Here is a 25914-nt window from a genome sequence, read left to right as displayed (position 1 = left end):
GAGATTGTGGGCATTGGGTAATAGTCAGCAGGATTAGGATAACAGCAACAACTTGTGTTTATGTCGTGCCTTTAACGTAATAGAACGCTCAAGGCGTTTCACAGGAGTGTTATAAAGCAAAAGTTGACAGCGAGCCACATAAGGCGATACTAGGGCAGATGGCCAAAAGCTGGGTTGGTAGGTTTTAAGGAGCGTCTTAAAGGAAGAGAGAGGGATAGAGACGATTAGGGAGGGAATTCTAGAGCTTAGGGCCTGGGCAGCTGAAGGCGCGGCCACCAACGGTGGAGTAATTAAAATGGGGGATGCCCAAGTGGCCAGAATTAGATGGGCACAGATATCTCGGAGGGTTGTGGGGATGGAGGGGATTACAGAGATAGAAAGGGGCCATGGAGAGATTTAAAAACAAGAATAAGAATTTTTGGATGACCTCAAATTTACAGAGGGTAGAATGTGGGAGGCCAGGCAGGAGTGTGCTGAAATAGTCAAATGTAGAGGTAACAATGGCATGAATGAGGGTTTCAGCAGCAGATGAGCTGAGGCAGGGGAGAGGTCAGGTGATGTTAGAGGTGGAAATAAGCGGTCTTAGTGATGGTGCAGAGATGTGGTTGGAAGATCATCTTGGGGCCAGATATGACAGTTGAGAGGATAAGTAAGCTGTATGAAGGGTAGTCAATGGACCCTTGGGGGAAATGAATAGTTGGGAACTGGGCAACCAGTATTGGGGAACATGGGAATAGGGGAGTACTAGGTTCTAGAGAACAGGGGAACAAAACATTTTTCTCAAAAAACCTTTCTTACAAACTGAAGCTAGATAAATAGCTAACACAACCTTGATTAATTAGAATGCTATTGATCTATTAAAAAATACAACTGATGGCAATCAAAGTCTTTGTCTTTTTCTGAGAAGTTTCCAAAATTCAATTTATTTTGGTCTCTCCACCACCCCATTTTTCAGCGTTTTTCACGGGCCTCAATTGAGGCAGCCAACACTGCCACCAGAAGTAGACAGGAGCCTCATTAGGCCATGCAGATTAGGGTCATTATAACCACAATGCCATTTGGGAGGTGTTCAGCATGGTCCCCACTGTGTATTAGACCTATCCCCTATCCAGAACAAGAAGCGATTAGAACCAATGTCACTTAAAATGATTTCCCAGCACAGGTCTGACAAAATTAATAATTTGTCAGTTTTGTGACTTCAGCTTTATTATTATTGTTCTCCCTGCTCCTCGCTCATAATCCAGCTCTGACACTTTTATTAATGCTGTCAATTCCCCTCCTCCCCAATTGGCCTAGCCATCCCCTTTAATGTGTTTCTGTAGTTCCATGCTGTATGGATGGCCCACTGGATTTCCCAGCTTCTCAAAGCAATGAGCATCTTGTCAACAGAATCCAAATGAGGCTGATGCACCAAAATGAATCAGCTGCAAGCTTGCTGGCAACATCAGGTTGATATTCTGATCACTCCATCCACCACGTGTTGAATGCTAAAGATGGATATCGACCCCTTCTGACTCACTATCCTTATCTTCTGCTATCCCTCTAATTCAAAAATTAAACAGTTAATAAGATATGAAGCATTACCTAAAGGAGTCATTTTGCAGTTTATTTTCAAATAAAAAGAAACTTAGTAAATGCAAAAAGAAAACCATGAGAAGATATGCCCTCCCGATTGAAATAATCTGCAATTCACGATGGCAGAATCATAATGATGCATGATGGGTAATTCTGCACTTGTTCAGACTCATTGACTTAAAACTAACAAAGTTACAGTTCTGGATCTAAATATTGATTTTTAAGCATAAGCTTTTGAGAGAGGATGAATGGCTTGCATTTATAAACTTGCATTTATACAGCACCTTCAAGAAAGAAAAATATCCAATGGCAGTTCACAAAAGCATGATCCAACTAAAATGGATGTCAAAGCAAAGATATTAGGATGGGGAAGTGGCCAAAATTTGGGTCAAAAAGGTGCATTTTAAGGAAGGCACTAAAGGAGGAAAGCAAGGTGGTGAAGCAGTAAGATATAATGAGGGAATTCCAGGGTGGGGCATCTGGGGCTGAAAGCACAACCACCAATGTTGGGGTAAAGGTAGGGGTGTGCCCAAGAGGCCAGCATTAAAGGAATGGAGATTTCTGGGGTGGGGGGTTGTAGGGCTGGAGGAGGTTAAAGTGGCATGGAGAAGCAGGGTCATAAAGGAATTTAAACATGGTGGGACCAGGAACAAATATAGGTCAGCAAGGACAAGAGGTGATGGCTGAGTTGGAGTTAATGTGGGCTAGGATATGGGGAGCAGAGTTTTAGATGAGTATAAATGTTGAGGGTGGAGGAGCGGAGGTCGGCCTGAAGAGCACTGGAATAATCAAGCCTGATGGTGAAAATGGCATGAATGAGGGTTTCAGCTTAAGATGGGCTGAGGCAGGGCAGAGATGGATGATGTTACGGAAGTAGAAGTAGGCGGTCTTTGAGATATGGGATCATTAATTTAGGTTAGAGTCAAATAGGATGCCAATATTTCACCCTAAGACAATGGTTGGGGAAGGGATGGAATCAGTTTCAAGAATATGATGTTTGTTGCTGGGGCTAAAGATAGTGACTTCAGTCTTACTAGCGTTTAACTGGAAGAAACTGTAGCTCATCCAAGACTGGATGTCAGACAAGTAGTGGAGGAGAGAAGATTAGTGGTGAAGGGGTAGAACTGTGTGTCTTTAGCACTGACCCTACATCTGTGGATGATGTTGCCAAAAGGCAGCATGCAGATGATTAAAAGGAGGAGCCAAGGATTGATCATTGGAAGATTCCGGAGGTAACAGTGAAGGGGGAGGAAAAGAAGCCATTGCTGGACACTCTCAGGCTACAATCAGATAGGTAAGTGGACTCAAATGAGGTGAGTTCCACTAAGCTGAAAAACAGGAGAGGTGGCGGAGGAGGCTGATGTGGTCGAGAAGGACATTAGGGATTATGCACCATGGTCACAGATGTTGATTCTAACTTCCATTAGAGTCGTTTCAGTACTTTGGCAGGGACAGAAACCTGATTCGAGAGATTCAAACATAGAGTTATGCAAAAGATAGTCAGGGATTTAGAAAGCAACTACACGTTCAAGAAGTTTGGTGATAACTGATTGGCAATTGGTTACAAGGATAAAGGGGTCAAGATTGGGATTTTGACAAGAGGAATGATGACTAGTTTTGAGCTTTGAAATGAAGTTGGACAATAACTGAGGAGAGGGAGCCATTATCAATGCCAGCTAGCATGAAGGCCATGAAAAGGAAGTTTGGTCGTCGGCAGTTTAGTGGAAATGGGGTCAGGATGCCAGTCTCATGGGCGTGGTGAGCTCAGCTGATAAGGTGAGTAACTAGAGAAAGTGTTACTGGACTTGTAATTGAGGGGCATAAACTAATAATCCAGAGAACATGTTCATTCCCAGCATCACATATTGATAATTTTTCAGTTTAAAAAGCTCTGGAAATAAGCTATTGGTAAAAAATGACCATGAAGCTGTCAAATTGTCCTAAAATCCACCTTAACTCTGTTTGCTAGAATTAAAATTAACCCATGGATAAACTTTTATCCATTTTTTTCAGTATTCTCCAATAACAGCATAAAATACTTTGAATATAAATGTAAAGAAGACTATACTATTTTATTGTTTGAACATGTTGCAGTAGTTTACCACAGACCTCATAAAACAGATGAAGTTAAAAATAATTCAGGTTTTGAAAAAATGGATTAAACTGGCCTTCAAAATGTTTTTGACTTGGCAGATGAATAAAAAGCTCAGAAAATATTTAACTATTTTATGCCTGCAACTGAACAATCTTGGGCTTTTACAAAAAAGTCAGTAATTTGTTTCATTCGCATAGGCACACACAAACATATAACGGTAATGCCTGTACAATGATGTAATATGCAAAGACGGAAACAACTTCCCCACACTATAGATCAAAAACTTGTCTAAAATTCTGACAACATACTTTCATTTTTTTTCTGTGGATCCTTTATGTCCCTTTGACCAAAAAATTAATTTCAATCACATTCTGGTCGATTTTTAAACTGAAGCCTATAAAGATGAGGTTTGCACCATTATTTGTTAAGCAATGCCAGTTATTACCACTCTCAAACCTATATACAATAAACAATAGATCAAGTTACATTGATTATAATCAGACTACCCTGTGACAAGTACAGCTGTGCCTGGATCTAAAAAAGATCCGCCTCTTATTCAGCGAGTTTATGTTTACATCCAGCCTCAACTCACATTTGGGTACAGACGAGTAACACCATTTCAACAAGCTCATTTCAGCAGATCTTGGTCAACTGGAACTCTCAATAGATGAATGATCCATCTGAAGAACCAGGGTTTTAAAATAAAACACCAAATCTATCCCACCTATTAAAGGCAGCCCTTGTCAATCTACATAAGCAACAGTTATTGTAGACAGGGAGAATTCCATGACCTTAACTGTATACTCATTTGAAGTGAGGGGTAGTGGGGAAGAATAAAGATAGTGAGAAGGAGCAGAGCAGTTAAAAAAAAAATTATATAAAAAAAACAAGGTTCAGAGTTTTTTTTTACAGAAGAATATTTTTTGGTCAGTTATTTCATTGCACACTCTAAAATTTGATATTTGTGGACCTAATGATACGGTTTACCAAAATATAATGATTTATTAACATATCACAATATTGATTACCATTTCTATACATAAAAAGGAAAATTAAACGTTATTTGAAAAGACAACAAATTTTCTTCAAAACCAAAAAAGTACACACAGTAGCTATACATGATGGCAGTTTTAAAATCTCAATAGAAATCGTAGACGGTACCAGTATTACTAATTTTCAAAAAGATTGTCAGTATAATCTCATCATATTGTGCATTAATAAGTGCACTACAATTCACCTATTATATCCTTGCAGTTATAACAAATTCGTTTATAAATGAAATGTTCGTTTATTAATTGTGACTGTATACTCATCTCCCTAATTTAATTAGTCAAAAGTGTAAAAAAAAAAGCCTCTATAAAACTACTCCAATTTATCCCCGCGTATGTTCTCAGAATTGGTATAAACACGAAAAATTACAAACATAAACTCTTGGTATAATTTGGGGGCGGGGGGGATGAAAACAGAACCATTATGGTACATCTATCTTACTGGGGGGAAAAATTGTAGCGATGATATTGGAGCAAATCAGCTTTTAAAATCAGCACTACCTCTCAAACCATGCCAAGATTATATCGCCTTACCTTTTGCAGAAATCAACAAAGAGAAACCGAGAATTAATTTTAAACAAGTCCACGCACTCCTTAGTGTGGTACCAGTTGATACAGTAAGTATTTATGTTTAGCTTGGGTCACAAATAAAAGCACAGGGGCAGACCGGCAGCTGCCAGCTTCTCGCCACTTCGCACAGTGATTCATCTCCGCTTCCGTCGCTGATATAATGTGATTTTAAGTTTAATAATTAAGAAACAATATTAAATCATGATTTACGGCTTCCCTTTCCATGTAACTTTTCTTTCTTCCCTTGCTGCAAAGTGAGGTGCTTCACACACACACACACACACACTTGTGTTTGTGATAAAATGAAAAAGGATAATACTTCAGAATCATTTTCATACATTTTTTGGTTGGCATGATTATTAACTGCTTCGGCATAAATTTATTGACTTAAATAGCTTTTGAGTTATAGCGGAAGAAAAAAGTCGTCGAATGTTTTTTGTGTAAAGATTCGTTCTTCTAAAAAGTGTCGCATTTTCTACTATTGAAAACGAACATGTAAAAGTTTCATTCAATGTGTTCCTTTTTGTAGAATCTACCAGCGATGTACTTGAACTTAAAAAACCTAACTTGAAAATGGCGGCGGGAAGGAGAGTAAGAAACCATCAGAAAAAAGTGTTTAAAAATCATGAATATCTGGCTACAAAAGAAAGCTACTTTACTCGTACATGAGAAAGTGAAAAATGAAAAGTGATCATGTTAAGAGTAGTTTCCTTCAGAAGTCCATGTTACGCAACCGTAAGTTATTCTGATTCGTTTTAAGTTGGATTTAATTCAATGTTAAGATTTATTTCCCTCCCAAGTGCAGAATCTGGCAGCTTTAAACTTGACATTGCCTATTATTTATTATCCTGTCAAAAATGGCGCTTTAAGAATTTATACACTTTCCGAACAATTGAATTAAGTTTAATTCAGCTTCTAAAAAAATCTAACCGCAGAATTAAATTCCTAAAGCTGCTTACAGAAGCTCCATATCCTTTTCAGTATCTTACTTTTTAAATTGATTAAAACGCTCTCTTCTCACGGAAAGTACAATAAAAAAAATGTTCAGGGGTTTATGTTAATTTATTTAAATCTGCCGTCAAACTTGAACTTGACTTTTTCTTGTGCCTTTGCAGACTTGTTTTGTAGGTGGGGGAGGGGAGGAAGGCTGAAAGTTGTAAATTTAGAAAACAGTGAACTTGGACGGATCTCCCAAGGACCCGAGACAAATGCTTATCGTTTCTTTAGTTTAAACTGCTGTTGGAGGCTCGGATTTCGGGGTGGGGGCGCGCTGTTGATTTATTTTCTTCCAGAAGACGGCTGGGTAAACGCGGCGCCATTTTGTAGCTTACGAGCTACTTCTTTGTGCCTGTCTCGCTCACCTGGGAAGCGGAAATGGGTGGACCGTCTCGTGCGCACAGCTGGCGCTGCCAGCCAATCGGATGTGGCAGTGTCACACAGCGCGTGCGCGGGTTTTCGGGCGGTTAACGTGCGCACGGAGAGGGAGGAGGAGGAGGCGGCGGGGGGTTGTAGATGTGCCGGAATGGGGGTGCATCGTGGAGAGGAAGTGTTATTACTGTACATTTTACATCTACACAAAGACACATAAAACACATCACACAGCGTGACATCCTTCAAATAGACTGCCATTTTCTCGGTATCCATCTCATCCCACTCTTTTAGTACCTCTTGCACCTGAACCATAACCAGAGTTTCTACTAACTTTTCTACCTTCAAAATGTAACATACTTTTTTCGTTTTTCATTTCATTCTCCATAATTTTGCAATCTATCAAAAAATGTCATTAAATTATCAATTCACCACACCATTCTACTTCCTATGAAAACTCCCTGCCTACACCTGCCTCGGTAATGCTTCTCCTATGCTGTACTCAAGTCCTATGCCCTCTGACCTGTTTCCGTCACATCTTCGGTCACTTTGCCTCCCCCTCCTACATAAGCTTATATTAGTCTCCCAATGTTCGTTTATTCTCACTTTGCAGCCCTTTAGTGGCTAGGCCATGCAAACCACCTCAACAAACATTACGTTTCTCTCTTTGTCATTAACAAGAAACTTCAGCCCAAACACTTGCTACCATTCTACTCCACACAAACATCAATCAATCACTCCATTTCACCATCACTTTCACTCCAAACCACAACCATTCAAAACAAACTTTACCCGAATAAAAGTTTGGCCTCTGGATTGCCTTTAAATTATTTGAATACAAACTGCTAGAAGCTAAATAAAAATATTCTAACAGTTCCTCTGACTAAACAATGCTGATGTATCTGGGAAATTGGGTACGCTGCACATGCTCAGACTGCAGAATATGCATTCAGCTAACAGAATCTCAACTCTGATCAAAAATATCGAGTCCAAGCCAACCTCTTTGGGAGAGGCTTAGGCCTTCAAGTAAAAAGTTTAAGGAATGCATTAAAAGACACAAGATAATTCAATTGATCCATTTAAGTGTATTACTGTGAAATATGTATTTAAAGTCTTATCTTAGACATTAGAAATTCCAGTTACTGAGACAAATGGTGGGAAAAAGCTTTTCGGAATGCATTTTGAGTGATTTTTGTGTAAACAATAATACAGCACCGTATGGTAGTTTAACAGGGTACTAGGACATAAAATTAATATTAAAATACCTATTAGAATGCCACCTACTGGCATCACAGGGAAGTATAACAGGCAAATGTACACATTTCAGTACGGAAAACTCCATAAGGAAATGCTTACATGGTAATTTCCAATAGAATGCATGACTGATGTAAGGATTTCAATATTTGCATAGCTTAGCCACTAAAGAGCTGCAAAGTGAGAATGAATGAACATTAGGAGATTAATGTAACCTTGTGTTGTAGGAGGAGGCAGGGTGACAGAAGATGTAACAGAAACAGGTCAGAGGGTATTGGACTTGAGTACAGCATAGGAGAGGCATTACTGGGGGCAGGTAATATATTGAAAATGTTATATCTGTATGCACATCTGTGAACTTCTTCCACTATAAATTTCTATGTCCATATTTATAACCAAAATTGCCTATGTCAACTGGTCACAATGTAATTATAAAATAAAAACAGAAAGTGCTGGAAATACTCAGCAGGTCAGGCAGCATCTGTGGAGAGAGAAGCAGAGTTAACGTTTCAGGTCTGTGACCTTTCATCAGAAAGTTCTGTTGACAGTTCACAGACCTGAAACGTTAACTCTGCTTCTCTCTCCACAGATGCTGCCTGATCCCTTGAGTATTTCCAGCACTTTCTGTTTTTATTTCAGATTTCCAGCATCTGCAGTGTTTTGCTTTTATCGCAATGTAATTATACTTGATGTGCAGTAATATCTCAGTTTTGTTTCTCAGCCTGCACTGCAAAAACCTATGCTGTAATTACACTTCCTGCCTGTGATGGTGCTGCTGTGCCTCCACTAGTAAAGGGTGTAATTATGGTGTGACAGAATTACAAAGATAGCTTCTATAATAAATGTGAACATGGGAATTTATTTTTTAAAAAGTTGACAGAAGGTGTGCGCAAATGTAAGATATTTTAATATATTATGTATTGTTGTTGCTAGCATGTGTCCATCATTCTCCCCACATACTTTACCACAGATGCAGTACAGTTTTAAAAAGGGAATGAAAGCTGGACTCTTCTGATCTGGAAACATGTGCCCACAGTACAGAGAAATCCACACAGTACAAAGACACATATGCATGGTACAGTGCATATATACAACACAGAATACTACATATGTACTGCTCAATTAAATCCATCCTGTAAAAGTAGCTTATACATACAGTACAGTAAAATCTATACTATATTGTAGCATATACACAGTATTCAAAAAATAGAATCCCAGATACAATGTTCAGCAAATACACACTACATAGAATTTCACATACACATTGTACAAGAAAATGGAAACAATGATTACACTGTAGAGAAACAGTACAGAGACAAATGGATATTGAGTTTTGACAATCTAACATTCATTCACATTGTTGATATATATGCAAATAAGCACACTGAACAGAGCTTAGATAATAACAGACTTATGGTAAAGACAGATCCTTGCAGTATGCAAACAAATGGACATACAACATTATAGAATACATGCACATATGTACATTTGCCAGTGTATTAAATCAGCAATATAGAGACAGGTTAGAGAATTCCAAGTGCAAGTGTGAGGTGTTCACATTAGCTAATTGTAGCAGTCTTGCATCTGAGTCAGATGGTTGTGGGTTCCGGTCCAAATCCAGAGAATTGAGCATAATATCTAAGCTGACACTAATGTAATACTGAAAGAGTGCTGCACTGTTGTTGGTGTTGTCTCTCTCATGAGATGTTAAACCAGGGCCTGTCCGTCATTTCAGATGGGCATAAAAGATCCCATGGCACTATTTGAAGAAGATCAAGATAACGCAATCCGAAGCCAATGTCACTAAAGCGGATTAACTGGTCACTTTATTCATTCCTCTGTGTGGGATATTGCTCTGTGCAAATTGGTTGCTGCATTTCTCTACATTAAAACAATGACTTCATTTCAAAAGTACATCCTTGACTGAGAAGCACTTTTAAACATCGTGGGCTCATTAAAGGCATTATGTAGTACTAGTTCTTTCTTTCTTTGATTGTGAGTAATGGATGCATACACACATAAGGACTTATATGACAGAGAATACCTACACTCACCATTACGAGAAAAACTACATACTCATTTAAAAACAAATCTGTACAGGTGACCTACTGACAAATCTACATAAATACATAAGACTGTTCAGACAATTCTATGCACATACATGACAATGCAGACAAATCTACACATGGGCTGAACTCTACAGCCAAATCTCTCACAACGAACTGTATAGGCAAATGTTCAGACACTGAATTGTACAGGTAAATGTACATATTCAACTGTGCAGGAAAATCACAGAGACATAACTACAGGAAATATTCACACTGAACTGTACATGCACAATCTTGACAGTACAGGCAAATGCATACACACTCAACTCTACATAGATCTCATGCACATATATTGTACAGGCAATTGTATGCACATACAGGACTACAGGCAAATCTATTCATGCATACATAAATCTACCTAAATATTCAACCGTGCATATTTCTACACACACTTAGATGTACAGACAAATCTGTAGACATTCAACTATACAAGAAAATATATACTCATGAGTCAAATTTAATATATGAAGGCAGATCACAGATGCTTACTGCATAGTTACATCTTCACATCAGCACACAGGCAAATGTAAACATACATTCAACTCTGCAGCAAAATCTATCTGCACGGTCTACAGTGAAAGTACGCACATAACATAAGAACTAAGAGCAGGAATAAGCAATTCAGCCCCTCGAGCCTGCTCCACCGTTCAATACGATCATGGCTGATCTCATCTCGGTCTCAACTCCACTTTCCTGCCTGTTCTCCATAACCCATCAACCCATTACTGATTAGAAATCTGTCTATCTCCTCCTTAAATTTACTCAATGACCTGACATCCACCGCACTCTGGGGTAGTGAATTCCACAGACTCACGACCCTTTGAGAGAAGTAATTTCTCTTCATCTCTGTTTTAAATCTGCTACCCCTTATCCTGAAACTATGACCTCTCGTTCTAGATTGCCCCACAAGAGGAAACATCCTCTCTACATCTACTTTGTCAATCCCCTTAATCATCTTATATATCTCAATTAGATCCCCTCTCATTCTTCTAAACTCTAGAGAGTAAAGGCCTAAACTGCTCAATCTCTCTTTATAAGACAAACCCCTCATCTCTGGAATCAATCTAGTGAACCTCCTCTGAACTGCCTCCAATGCAACTACATCCCTCCTCAAGTAAGGGGACCAAAACTGTACGCAATACTCCAGGTGCGGTCTCACTAATGCCTTGTACAGTTGCAGCAACACTTCCCTACATTTATACTCTATTCCTTTAGCAATAAATGCCAAAATTCCATTTGCCTTCCTTATTACCTGCGTACTAGTTTTCTGTGATTCATGCACAAGGACACCCAGATCCCTCTGCACCGAAGCACTCTGAAGTTTCTCTCCATTTAGATAATAATTTGCCTTTCTATTCTTCCGACCAAAATAGATAACCTCACACTTATTCACGTTAAACTCCATCTGCCAAATTTTGGTCTATTCACCTCACCTATCCATATCCATTTGTAAATTTCTTATTTCTTTATTGCAACTTACTATCCCACCTATTTTAGTGTCATCTGCAAATTTGGCTATTGTACCATCTATCCCTGCATCCAAGTCATTAATATAGATTGTAAATAGTTGACTATGCTGGCAGTTCTATGCACACTAGTCCATCTTGGAGCAAGTTGAATCAATGAAGTACTTTCAATAAAGTTCATTCTTTCTGTCTGTAAAAATGGGATCTTTTCTTCTAAGACAGATTTTTCAAGTAATACTCAGTTGGTAATGGAGAATTCCAGTCTTGCAGTATTTGATTCTGCCAAATAGCGGGATTGTGGAGCTATTCTGTGTTATAATGCTGCATTTATACTGCCGCAACTAGTCCTAGATTTGGACACGCATGTTCAGGGCTCCTCTCCCAGCTGGTAAAGTTTAAACGTTTGGACAGCACAAGCAGCATCATCGGCACCATCCAAAAATTCAATCTGTTGCAGGATTCAGGGGAACCCCTTCATTTCATTTTCTGTCATTTCAGTTAAACTTAAATAACCATATTTCATTTTATTCTGTATCTTACTTAAAATTATTCCATTCACCTCTATGGGTTAGATTGTAGGGCCACTGCTAGTTTGTCGCATTATTTACATTTCTGTTCAGTAATATTCCTAATATTTAAAAGAAGCATTAATTTGTGCATAAAATATAAACCAATTTGCTGACCATCTCCAGTGAAAAACCTAAAATAAAAACAGAAAATGCTGGCAACACTCAGCAGGTCTGGCAGCATCTGTGGAGAAACAGAGTTAACTGTTTCAGGTCTGTGACCTTTCATCAGAATCCTGAGGCTGCCAGATCAGAGTCATAGAGTTATACAGCACAGAAACAGACCTATCGTGTCTGTGCCGGCCATGAAGCACCTATCTATTCTAATCCCATTTTCCAGCACGACCCATGGCCTTTTATGCTATGGCATTTCAAGTGCTCATCTAAATACCCCTTAAATGTTGTGAGGGTTCCTGCCTGTACCACCCCTTCAGGCAGTGTGTTCCAGATTCCAACCACCCTCTGGGTGACAAAATTTTTCCTCAAATTCCCTCTAAACCTCCTGCCCTTTACCTTAAATCTATGCCCCATGGTTATTGACACCTCCGCTAAGGGAAAATGTTTCTTCCTATCTAACCTATTAATGCCCCTCATAATTTTGTATACCTCAAAAAGGTCCCCCCTCAGCCTTCTCTGCTATAAGGAAAACAACCCTAGCCTATCCAGTCTCTCTTCATAGCTGAAATGCTCCAGCCCAGGCAACATCCTGGTAAATCTCCTCTGCACCCTCTCCAGTGCAATCACATCCTTCCTATTGTGCAGCGACCAGAACTGTACACAGTACTCCAGCTGTGGCCTAACTAGCGTTTTATACAGCTCCACCATAACCTCCCTGCTGTTATATTTTACGCCTCGGCTCATAAAGGCAAGTATCCCTTCCTAACCACCTTATCTACCTGTGCTGCTGCCTTGAGTGATCTATGGACAAGTGTACCAAGGTCTCTCTGACCCTCTGTACTTCCTAGGGTCCTACCATCCAATGTATATTCCCTTGTCTTGTTAGTCCTCCCAAAATGCATCACCTCACACTTCTCAGGATTAAATTTCATTTGCCACTGCTCTGCCCATCTTACCAGCCCATCTATATCATCCTGTAATCTAAGGCTTTCCTCCTCACTATTTATGACACCACCAATTTTCGTGTCATCTGCAAACTTACTGATCATACCTCCTACATTCATGTCTAAATCATTAATGTACACTACAAACAGCAAATGTCCCAGCACCTATCCCTGCGGTACACCACTGTTCACAGGCTTCCAATTGCAAAAACAACCTGCGACCATCACCCTCTGTCTCCTGCCACGAAGCCAATTTTGGATCCAATTTGCCAAATTACCCTGGATCTCATGGGCTGTTATCTTCTTAACCAATCTCCCATGCAGGGCCTTACTGAAATCCATGTAGACTACATCAACTGCTTTACCCTCATCTACACACCTAGTCACCTCGAAAAATTCAATCAAATTTGTCAGACATGATCTCTCCCTGACAAAGCCATGCTGACTATCCTTGATTAATCCCTGCCTCTCCAAGTGGAGATTAATCCTGTCCCTTAGAATTTTTTCCAATAGTTTCCCTACTGCTGATGTTAGACTCACTGGCCTGTAATTACCTGATTTATCCCTACTACACTTCTTGAATAATGGTACCACATTTGCTGTCCTCCAGTTCTCTGGCACCTCTCCTGTGGCCAGAGAGGACTTGAAAATTTGTGTCAGAGCCCCTACAATCTCCTTCCTTGCTTCACATAGCAACCTGGGATACATCTCATCTGGGCCTGGGGATTTATCCACCTTTAAGCCCGCTGAAACCATGAATACCTCCTCCCTTTCAATGCTAATTTGTTCAAGTATATCACAAATCCCCCTCCCTGATCTCTACACCTACATCGTCCTTCTCCATAGTGAACATAGATGAAAAGTAATCATTTAAAACCTCACCTACGTCCTCTGGCTCTACACACATATTGCAACTTTGGTCCCTAATGGGCCCTACTCTTTCCCTGGTTATCCTCTTGCCCTTAATATACTTATATAACACCTTGGGATTTTCCTTTATCTTGCCAGTGTTTTTTCATGCCCCCTCTTCACTCTCCTAATTACTTTATTAAGCACGCCTCTACACGTTCTATACTCCTCTAGGGCCTCCGCTGTTTTCAGCCATCTGAATCTGCCATGAGCCTCCTTTATTTTTTTCCTTATCCAATCCTCTATATCCCTTGACATCCAGGGTTCCCTTGACATGTTGGTCCTACCCTTCACCTTTACAGGAACAAGTTGACCCTGAACTTTTACTATTTCCTTTTTGAATGACTCCCACTGGTCTGATATAGACTTTAATACAAGTAGCTGTTCCCAGTCCACTTTGGCTAGATCATGTTTTATCATATTGAAATCAGCCTTCCCCCAATTCAGTACTTTTATTCTCAGTCCCTCATTGTCCCTTTCCATAACTACCTTAAATCTTACAGAGTTATGGTCACTATCCCCGAAATGCTCCCCCACTGACACTTCTACCACTTGTCCAGCTTCATTCCCTAAGAGTAGGTCCAGTACCGCCCCTTCTCTTGTAGGACTTTCTACGTGCTGGCTCAAAAAGCTCTCCTGGATGCACTTAAAGAGTTCCGCCCTCTTTAAGCCTTTTGCACTAAAACATTCCCGGTTAATATTAGGGAAGTTGAAATCCCCTGCTATTATTACCCCATTATTTTTACAGCTCTCTGAGATTTGCCTACATATCTGCTCCTATCTCTCCCTGACTGTTTGGAGGCCTGTAGTACATGCCCAGCCAAGTGATTGCCCCCTTTTTGTTTTTAAATTCTACCCATATGGCCTAATTTGAGGAACCTTCTAAGATATCCCTCCTTACTGCAGTAATTGACTCCTTGATCAATAATGCAATGCCACCTCCTCTTTTACACTTCCCCCCCTCCCGCCCCACCATGCCTGAAGATTCTATACCCTGGAGTATTGAGCTGCCGGTCCTGCCCTTCCCTCAACCATGTCTCTGTGATAACATTAATATATTCCCATGTGTTAATCAACACCCTCAATTCATCTGCCTTACTTATAAGACTCCTTGCGTTAAAATAGATGCAATCCAGCCTTGCATTATTTGCTTGTGCCTTAACAGGTCTATATTTGCTCTGTCTTCCAGACTGACTTAGTTTCTCTTTTACATTTGACGGTGCATCACCCCCTATTGTACCTCCACTCTGTATCCCATCCTCCGCCAAATTAGTTTAAGCCCCCAGCAACAACACTAGCAAACCTCCCTGAAGGATGTTGGTCCCGTTCCAATTCAGGTGCAACCCGTCCGACTTGTACCGGTCACACCTTCGCCAGAAACAGAATCAGTGAGTGTTTCCAGCATATTCTGTTTTTATTTCAGATTTCCGGCGTCCGCAGTATTTTGCTTTTGTGTTGTCCAGAGAAACCTGGATGGCTACCACTCTCATATCGTAGATACCCGATAGACCAAAAATTGGGTAGTCAAGTAAGTCTCTTTCTGCCGCCAGGAGACAGAGAGCAACAGAGTTTCATTTTGTTAATTGAAATTGTTTCCATTCTGCAACTTGCTCTTGCTTCTGGTGGTGGTGTATGTCTTCCCATGCACTCAGCAGCAGAAAGTTGCAGCATAGAAACAATTTCAATTAACAATCCAAGAATGTGTATTTTATATTAAACAATGTAAGAATGTTGTGCCGAATGTCTGAAGCGGGCTTTGGTCTGCGGGGGTCGAATCAGTGTCCGATGTTGGGCGAAAATGAAACTTTTAACCGGGAGGAGAGAGGAGCAGCAAATCTCAGAGTCAGTATCTCAGTCCCAGCTGTAGAGTTCAAGCCAAATCCGGCTGTCCGGGTTGCTACTGATCCTGCACGAATATCAAAGAAGCAACTAAAATAGCCTGACTTCAATATTTAAAGGATCGTCTCTCAACACGTTCTATCAACTTGAAAAGACAGGAGCAGGGGTTTACTGCGGAGTTGTGTAGCGATACTTAATGAGCCTTTGCTATCCACATAGAGGAAATATGTCCTTGAATTTCCAACATAGACTAGAACTTCGAAAAATGCTGTCATTCTCCGAGTTTCTCTGCCCCGTCTCCACATTAATCTAGTTGGTTTTATTTAATAAATCAACCACATCTATTCAAGCGAAATCATTTTGCATTTTCCATTTGAATGTCCCTTTAAAATGGCACACTTTTCTAAAGTTGCATTGTTGTATGGTGTTAAACAAAGGAGTGGAGAACGGACACGATGTGCTGACTGGACCTCAGGTTTTGGGAATCAGACTGCAACACTGAGTAGGCTCCTATAATAAATGGTGTAAACCCGTGTTGTGTTCGAGATGGTATCCATATTTCCTCCAGCACCGCGATGTTTTTACATGTCACCATGTACAAAAATCGGCGTTCCCTGTCCCTGAGGAATTGTATAGAAGAAGCGGTGCTATAGCGGCTCTTGCTGACTGAGGGATACACATTGTACCCTCTCTGGAAGTCCTATGATTTATACTCGACTAGTGAACAATAAATACGTACAGCAGTCAATAAATAAATAATGGGTATCGAGAACTTCACATGAATTAAAACGATTCATTGAAGCGTTCACAATTAACGGGGAGGAGATATATCATTGAACATGCTTAGGTAAAATGGGGAACTGAATGCAGAATTACTACTTGTTCCATTTTCCTGTGTTTTAAATTGGTGGATCTGGAGATTTTTATTAAATAGTTTGGGCGGTGAGGAGCGATCCACAAATGATGAGATGCTCGCCGTTTTCTTCAGTAATTGATTTCCTTGCAGTAAATGATGGTATGGGCAGACTGGGAGTGCCTGCAAGGTGCACAAACCTCTACACAAGTTGAGATGTGACCGCTGACAGGCTCACTCTCAGCAGGTGCTATCACCAGTGCCCGGCTCGCTTTTCACCTGGAGCTACAGTTGCGGCACAAAGGCTGACAAGGTGGCGATTTACTAAAAATAGAGAAGACTGTCGATTTCAAATAGTATAGAAAACGGATTGGATATTAAAGGCAAAGGTTTATATTGACCTGCTCACAGCCTCAGCTTTATTTTCGAGTTTATTCTTAGAAAACCTTGTTCTAAACTATTACAAGTAAATGTTTCATGCAGTTTTTGAAATTCTGTCAGCTTTTAGTTCAGTTCTTGAATCTTAACAATTAATGTTAAACATCCCCCAATCTGCCCCTGTTACTGCTTTTATCTGCGGGAGCTGTTCCACTCGGTCATGTGAACTGACATCACCAACAGAGCAAGAGAGCAACATTAGTTTGATATTAACATCGAACAAAACAGAATAGGTTATATTAATAGTGCAGTTACACCTTGTGTCATTATACAACTGCTTTTGAAGCTGCCATAACGTTGCTGCCTTTCACATGCTCACTGTTCAATCTGGGAGAGTAGGGATCAGTGTGTACTTGAACACACCCCTCGCCGAGCTCTCAATGGCTTCCAACTGCTAGTGAAACTGTCCTATTGATATATGACAATTCTATTATTATTGGAAACTTCGACTCTTACGTCATATTGTGAGAAGCTTAACGAATAAGTCTTAAATTCCTTTCTCCGCGATATTAGCAGAGGTACTAACACATTTCTTTTTTTAAAAAAAGTTAACGTGTCCACTAAAATAACGAAGAGTGGAATTTCAAATCAGCTTCGTGGATTAATGTGTCACTGTGTAATTCCTGGGCCTTAAGTTCAGGCATTCCAACGAACCATACTTCACATTAATTTTTGAGACCTCAATTTCATACTGGTTCCAACACTGCAACATGTACAAAGCTGGAGCAGTGTGGAACCACTTAGAAGCATGGAATGAGGGAATTCAGCTCATTGTGCCTTTTGCCAGCTCTTTGAAGTAGTCTTTCACCCTCAGAAAGACACTGAATTGACACTGAGTGTTAATCTGCAGTGGCACTGCTCATCTTTTGTTAATGCAATGTGGAAACCCAATTACACTGGTTTAAGACACGTAGTATACCTTCCCATAAGACAAAGGAGCTGGTGAGGTTGGCTGTTTGGTAAATCAAATTAACAATCTATAAAAGAAATTTATGCTGCAATTATATTAAAAATTATAAAATTACTAAAAGATTGCACCCGAAAAAAATCTTTGTTGCAGATAGGTCTGTTGTTGTGGGCAAAGAAAACTACTTTGGAAAATAAGATTCACTAAATCTGAAGGCGCGTATCCATTGTCTCTCGAGATAAGGAGGCCCAAAAGAAAGAAGAAAGAAATCTGTGTTGAATCCATCTATTTTCTGACACCTTGGGCCAAGTAAGTTCAGCACAATTTAGAGGATTTTTTCTGTGCTCCAGCAAGATAGTTTTCAACAGCAGCAGCTGGAGGTCTGTCACCTACCTGTTTCTTCTTTGTTCTTTGTGTTCAAAATTTCTTTATTAATGATACTTCACTCTGACATAAAAAAATTAATTGCTTAGATATAAAAGTTCAAACGATTCCACAAGTGAAGTAATTTAGAACAGAAATGCAGCTATTTTTCATTTTATAAAATGGATCAGACTGTATTAATGGCTTACAAAAATGGTGAATCACAGGAAAAAGAAACATTATTATTCTGGTTCTACAACTTGGACAATGCACTGGCATATGTATATTGTGGGGTCATCATTGCAATTGCTTATGCGGCATTATGCAAAGTTAAATCATAACACAGACACTGGTGTGGTTATAAAAATGGCACTTCAAATTCAAAAACTTCTTCATCCTCTCAACACAGCTAGAAAAGATTACATTTGGAATTAAACTATTTGTACCAGTTGTTGGAAGAATGACTATAGCGGTACAAGAGGAAAGAAATTTGAACTCTAAGGGCTTTGTTATTCTACATGTCATATTGGTACTAGTAGACTACAATGCAAAATAAAAGACCCAAGTTACTGCAAACATCTACCATACTCATTAACTGGAGAAACAGCTAAATGTGTGAATGCTTGCACACATGTGCCGAGCCCATCTGCTGATATCTAGATAGGAACACAGGAGCAGGAATAGGCCATTCAGCCCCTTGAGCCAGTTCTTCCATTCTATTAGATTATGGCTGATAGTATCTTAACTCTGTCTATCAAGTTGTGTTCCATATGTCTTGATATCCTTGTCTAACAAAAATCATATCAATCTTAATCTGGAAAATTTTGATTGGCCCAGCACCCACAGCCTTTGAGGGAAGAAGTTCCAGATTTTCACTACCCTGAGAGATTGTCAAATTTGAATTTTGGGAGTGAGAGATGGTCAAATTTGAATTTTGGGTGTGAACCAATAGAACAGGTGGCTCTCTGCCAATATTAAAATAAAGTTTAAAAAGTTCATTTAAACTTCAAAATGTTTTAAACATGCTATGGCTCAGCATGTGTCTGAGCAATAGAGATCAAGAAAGTTTCAGCTTTGGGCTGCACTGATCCCAGGCAGTGTCGAGCTATAATTGGCCTCAGTGACCTTGGACTAAAAATGGAAAATTTTGGCAATAGCATTTACTCTTGATAGTGATCCCAGCTGTACATGTGTGTGGTCAGATGAGGACAGGATTTGGTTCAGCTGTGATGCCTTTCTGGTTGAATAGTCTGTTAAAAGTCACTGTCAAGAGTCATGTATAAATATTGACCAATTGTATAAGATGCCAGATGGCACTTAGCAGCCATGAAACTGGAGTCCAGCTAGTAATGAATATCTTCAGGAGATAACAAGAGGAAAGCTGGAAGTATTGACAATGAAAATTGTTGAAAACAAAGTTTTAAATTAACTTTGCATTAGCTTCAGTTATGCAACAACCACTAGGAAAGACATTCAGTTGTGGAATGCAGTTATATTAGGCACAACAATCTAAGAATGTTGTGCAATAGATGTGCGTTATTATATCTCTCTGCTCAAGTACATTTGGTTGCACATGAAAACCCATTGTTGCCTTCTGAACATGTACATATCATTGACTTTAGCAGAATGATGCATTTTATGACACCATGGTAGTCAGGCCCTGACTGTATCCTGATTCTGTAGTAATTTTATTAGGGCAGAAATACACAGGAAAGCATGTATATTGTTAGGGTCTTACCATGCCAGAGGTTATTCCGGCACATAGCAAAACATTCTGCATTGGTACTGTATCGTCACCAGAATATTCAGAGACTGTCTTTGGTATTGCTGTTAGATCATGTGTTTATAATAACTATAATACAGGAAGAATTATAACATTGGCACCATGCCTATTTTACAGGTGTAAAATGGGCATCTAATCATCCAACATGGTGGACAGCCGTGCGTGCATATTCTGTGCCAGAAGTGCTCCACCTGCCATATTGGTAAATGCTCCAGTCCAGGCATTCAGGACCAACCCATGAAACAATCAGTAGTCCCTTTGCATTATTACAAATAGGGGGCATTACACTATTTTAGACACGCTTCACAAAATTAGGATGCCTTGAACACAGCCTGTGCCAGGCCTAGTGTGTTCAGGATGAACATACCAACATGGGGCCTAACCAGCCATTCTTAAAGGGACCACTGGAGGCTGCCATCAAAAAGGTAATTTAGAAAAGACACACCTCAACATGGAGCCAGAAGGAACACTCCTGCTCCTCCTGCCTCCACAGCAGTCCCAAAGAACAGTGCCAGCCCTTGCTCAGTCCTCTCCTGACTGCCTGCTTCCCTCCTGATTACCCTCCACCCCGACCCCAGGCAACTGACCTAACTTTGTCTTGGTGGAATGGGCAAGCTGCCACTGGACACCTGATTGACATCCGCAGCTCACTGGCAATATGCTGAAGAGGCTCAAGGCACAATTTCAGATGAGCCTCAGGTCTCCAGCTTCTGGCGTGCAATCTTAGCATGCTACCTATTTCTGCTGTGAAACCAGGCAAAACAAATTTCCACCTGAAAGACTTTAATGTTGTATGATCTATTGTTGACAGACTTTAAACTGTCAAACCAGGCATTCTGTCTTTGTTAGAGAAGTCATTAAATTTGGGATTTGATATGTTTTCTTGGTTTGATTGAGGAAGTTAATGTTATATTTTCTGGGTGAGAATGGTAAGGAATTAATGTTACACAAAAATTGGTAATGAAAAATCTGAATCCCTAGTCACTAAGTCTTTATTGATTATGATTTAATGTGAAATATGCCGTGATCTAATGCATTCTAATTTTAAAAAATATATTATGAGGAGTACAGGATGAGTCTATGTTTAGTTAGATGTTTCTCAACAAAAGAGAACCCATTGTGAATTTATGCAATTCTGAAAATGTTCCATGTTCAGTTATCACCATCTTTGCAAAGGTTTAAAAATTATTTTTATTTAGTCTTTACTCATTTATGCACAAAATTGATAGTCTTGCCAATTTCTCAAAATCATTAAAAAAAAAATAAATCTCACCTGATTTATGCCTGTGGGCTTCTTCCCTCTCCACATGGAGGCAATATAGTGTGTGGAAAAAATGTTTACTCTCCTTTTCTCTCTACTATACCATTAAAAAACAAATCAGGTAAGTGAATTACTTACCATTGCGCATTACCAGTTTACACTCCCTAAATTGAGACTCCTGGTCTGTCCACAATCTTTTTTCTTTCATGTCTTCCTAGCCTTTTCTATCAAAGACTTTTCTCTGCTGTGTCTGGCATGCCACAACCAGCTCCAACTAATTCAAAGCTAAATTAAATCTTACCTGGGATTGGGACATTGTTTTGAAAAACGACTGAAAAGTTTGAACCATTTCTGTGATTTTGTAAAGTTCCTTAAATGAAAATATTTAATCAGAATCAATAAAGGCTCAGTCATTAAGAATTCAGATATCTTTACCATTTTTTCTTTAACATGACATGTTTTCTCATACTCAGCCACAAAAAGTAACATTAATTTTCCCTTTCTCACCAAGAAAACATATCAATTCCAAATTCTCCAATCAGAGCTGAAAGTGTTCTATTAATTCCCCCATTCTCACCCATAAATATAACAATAATTCTCATTTTCGCAAGTAGAAAATGTAACATTAATTCCCACATTCTCAACCAGAAAATGTAACATTAATTCCCACATTCTCAACCAGAAAATATAACATTAATTCCTGCATTTTCACTCAGAAAATGGAACATTACTTCCCTTATTCAGCAACCAAAAATGGAAGATCTAATTCCCACATTTCCCCCATAAATGTATCATTAATTCTCCCGTTCACACCCAGAAAATGTAACATTAATTCCCCCATTCTCACCCATCAATGTAACATTAATTCTCCCATTTCCACACAGAAAATGTAATATTAATTGTCCCATTCTCACCCAGAAAAAGTAACTTTAATTCCCCTATTCCTACCCAGAAATTGTAACATTAATTCTCCCATTCTCATCCATAAATGTAACATTAATTTCCACATTCTCATCCATAAATGTAACATTAATTCTCCCATTCTCATTCATAAACTTAACATAAATTCTGACATTCTCACCCAAAAAGTATAACATTAATACTCCCATTCATATCCAAAAAGTGTAACATAAATTCTCCTATTCTCACCCAGAAAATGTCACATTAATTCCTCCATTCTTACCCATAAATGTAACACTAATTCTCCCATTCTCATCCAGAAAATGTAACATAAATTCTCACCCAAAAAGTATAACATTAATACTCCCATTCATATCCAAAAAGTGTAACATAAATTCTCCTATTCTCACCCAGAAAATGTCACATTAATTCCTCCATTCTTACCCATAAATGTAACACTAATTCTCCCATTCTCATCCACAAAATGTAACATAAATTCTCCTATTCTCACCCAGAAAATGTAACATTAATTCCCCCAATCTCACCCATAAAGGTAACATTAATTCTCGCATTCACACCCAGAAAATCAAATATTAATTCCCATATTCTCAACTAAAAAAAATTAACCTTAGTTCCTCATTCTCACCCAGAAACTGTAATATTAATTCCCCCCCTCACCCATAAATGTAACATAAATTCTCCCATTCTCACTGAGAAAATGTAACTTTAGTTACCACATTCTCAACTAGAATATATAACATTAATTCTCCCCTTCTCAACCAGAAAATGTAATTTTACTTCTCCCATTCTCATCCATAAATGTAACATCAATTCTCCAATTCCCACACAGAAAATGTAACATTAATGCACCCATTCTCACTCATAAGTGTAACAGAATTCTACCATTCTCACCCAGAAAATGTAACATTAATTCCCGTATTCTCATCCAGAATATGGAAAATTACTACACCTATTCATAATTAATAAATGTAACATTAATTCCCTCATTGTCAACTAGAAAGTGTAACATTAATTTTCCCATTCACACCCAGAAAATGTAACATTAATTTTCCCATTCACACCCAGAAAATGTAACATTAATTTTCCAATTCACACTCAAAAAATGTAACATTAATTCCCCTCAATGTCAACCAGAAAATGTAACATTAATCCCCACATTCTCACCCAGAAAATGTAACATTAATTCCCCACATTCTAAACCAGAAAATGTAACATTAATCCCCACATTTCACCCAGAAAATGTAACATTAATTCCCCACATTCTAAACCAGAAAATGTAAAATTAATTCCCCTCACTGTCGACCAGAAAATGTAACATTCTCATCCATAAATGCAACATTAATTCCCCAATTGTCACTGAGAAAATGTAGGATTAATTCTCACTTTCCCAACCAGAAAATGTAACATTATTCACCCATTTTAGCCCAGAAAATGTACCATTAATTCCTCCATTCCCACCCAGAATGTGTAAAATTAATGCCCTCGTTCTCACTCATAAATTGAACCTTAATTCGCCGACTCTCACCCACGAATTGTAACATTAATTCCCTCACTCTCACCCATGAAAAGTAACATTAATTCCCTCACTCTCACCCGTGAAAAGTAACATTAATTCCCTCAGTCTCACCCGTGAAAAGTAACATTAATTCCCTCTCACCCACGAAATGTAGCATTAATTCCCTCACTCTCACCCACAAAATGTAACATTAATTCCCTCACTCTCACCCACAAAATATAACATTAATTCCCTCACTCTCACCCGTGAAAAGTAACATTAATTCCCTCACTCTCACCCGTGAAAAGTAACATTAATTCCCTCTCACCCACAAAATGTAACATTAATTCCCTCACTCTCACCCACAAAATGTAACATTAATTCCCTCTCACCCACAAAATGTAGCATTAATTCCCTCACTCTCACCCACAAAATATAACCAATTCCCTCTCACGCACGAAATGTAGCATTAATTCCCCCACTCTCACCCACAAAATGTAACATTAATTCCCTCACTCTCACCCACAAAATGTAACATTAATTCCCTCTCACCCACAAAATGTAGCATTAATTCCCCCACTCTCACCCACGAAATGTAGCATTAATTCCCTCACTCTCACACACGAAATGTAACATTAATTCCCTTTCACCCACAAAATGTAACATTAATTCCCTCACTCTCACCCACAAAATGTAACATTAATTCCCCCACTCTCACCCACAAAATGTGACATTAATTCCCTCACTCTCACCCACGAAGTGTAACATTAATTCCCTCTCACCCACAAAATATAACATTAATTCCCTCGCTCTCACCCACAAAATGTAACATTAATTCCCTCACTCTCACCCACAAAATGTAACATTAATTCCCTCGCTCTCACCCACAAAATGTAACATTAATTCCCTCACTCTCACCCACAAAATGTAACATTAATTCCCTCACTCTCACCCACAAAATGTAACATCAAGTCCCCCACTCTCACCCACAAAATGTAACATTAATTCCCCCACTCTCACCCACAAAATGTAACATTAATTCCCTCACTCTGACCCACAAAATGTAACATTAATTCCCTCTCACCCACGAAATGTAACATTAAATCCCCCACTCTCACCCACGAAATGTAGCATTAATTCCCCCACTCTCACCCACGAAATGTAACATTAATTCCCTTTCACCCACAAAATGTAACATTAATTCCCTCACTCTCACCCACAAAATGTAACATTAATTCCCCCACTCTCACCCACAAAATGTGACATTAATTCCCTCACTCTCACCCACAAAATATAACATTAATTCCCTCACTCTCACCCACAAAATGTAACATTAATTCCCTCACTCTCACCCACGAAGTGTAACATTAATTCCCTCTCACCCACAAAATATAACATTAATTCCCTCGCTCTCACCCACAAAATGTAACATTAATTCCCTCACTCTCACCCACAAAATGTAACATTAATTCCCTCGCTCTCACCCACAAAATGTAACATTAATTCCCTCACTCTCACCCACAAAATGTAACATTAATTCCCTCACTCTCACCCACAAAATGTAACATCAATTCCCCCACTCTCACCCACAAAATGTAACATTAATTCCCCCACTCTCACCCACAAAATGTAACATTAATTCCCTCACTCTGACCCACAAAATGTAACATTAATTCCCTCTCACCCACGAAATGTAACATTAAATCCCTCTCACCCACAAAATGTAACATTAATTCCCTCACTCTCACCCACAAAATGTAATATTAATTCCCCCACTCTCTCCCACAAAATGTAACATTAATTCCCTCACTCTGACCAACAAAATGTAACATTAATTCCCCCACTCTCTCCCACAAAATGTAACATTAATTCCCTCACTCTGACCAACAAAATGTAACATTAATTCCCCCACTCTCTCCCACAAAATGTAACATTAATCCCCTCACTCTGACCCACAAAATGTAACATTAATTCCCTCACTCTCACCCACGAAATGTAACATTAATTCCCTCACTCTCACCCACAAAATGTAA

At 39.2% G+C, this 25914-nt stretch overlaps 1 long non-coding RNA gene across 5 annotated transcripts in view; it reads left to right on the top strand.

Moving 5' to 3' along the window:
• Positions 1–5150: 5150 nt before the first annotated feature.
• Positions 5151–25914, top strand: part of LOC137379659 (uncharacterized) — a 53745-nt gene continuing 32981 nt past the window's right edge. For 3 of the 5 annotated variants that reach the window (XR_010976882.1, XR_010976881.1, XR_010976880.1), the window contains exons 1-3: positions 5151–5336; positions 5819–6024; positions 18212–18367. This is a non-coding gene — a long non-coding RNA (uncharacterized lncRNA). The remainder of the gene's footprint in view (positions 5337–5818; positions 6025–18211; positions 18368–25914) is intronic. The other 2 variants (XR_010976884.1, XR_010976883.1) reach the window with 1 other exon arrangement.

The sequence above is a fragment of the Heterodontus francisci genome, chromosome 18, assembly GCF_036365525.1.
Source record: "Heterodontus francisci isolate sHetFra1 chromosome 18, sHetFra1.hap1, whole genome shotgun sequence".
Lineage (NCBI taxonomy): Eukaryota > Metazoa > Chordata > Chondrichthyes > Heterodontiformes > Heterodontidae > Heterodontus > Heterodontus francisci.
The sequence above is the reverse complement of the archived record's forward strand: the minus strand, read 5'-3'. Positions and strand labels throughout refer to the sequence as shown.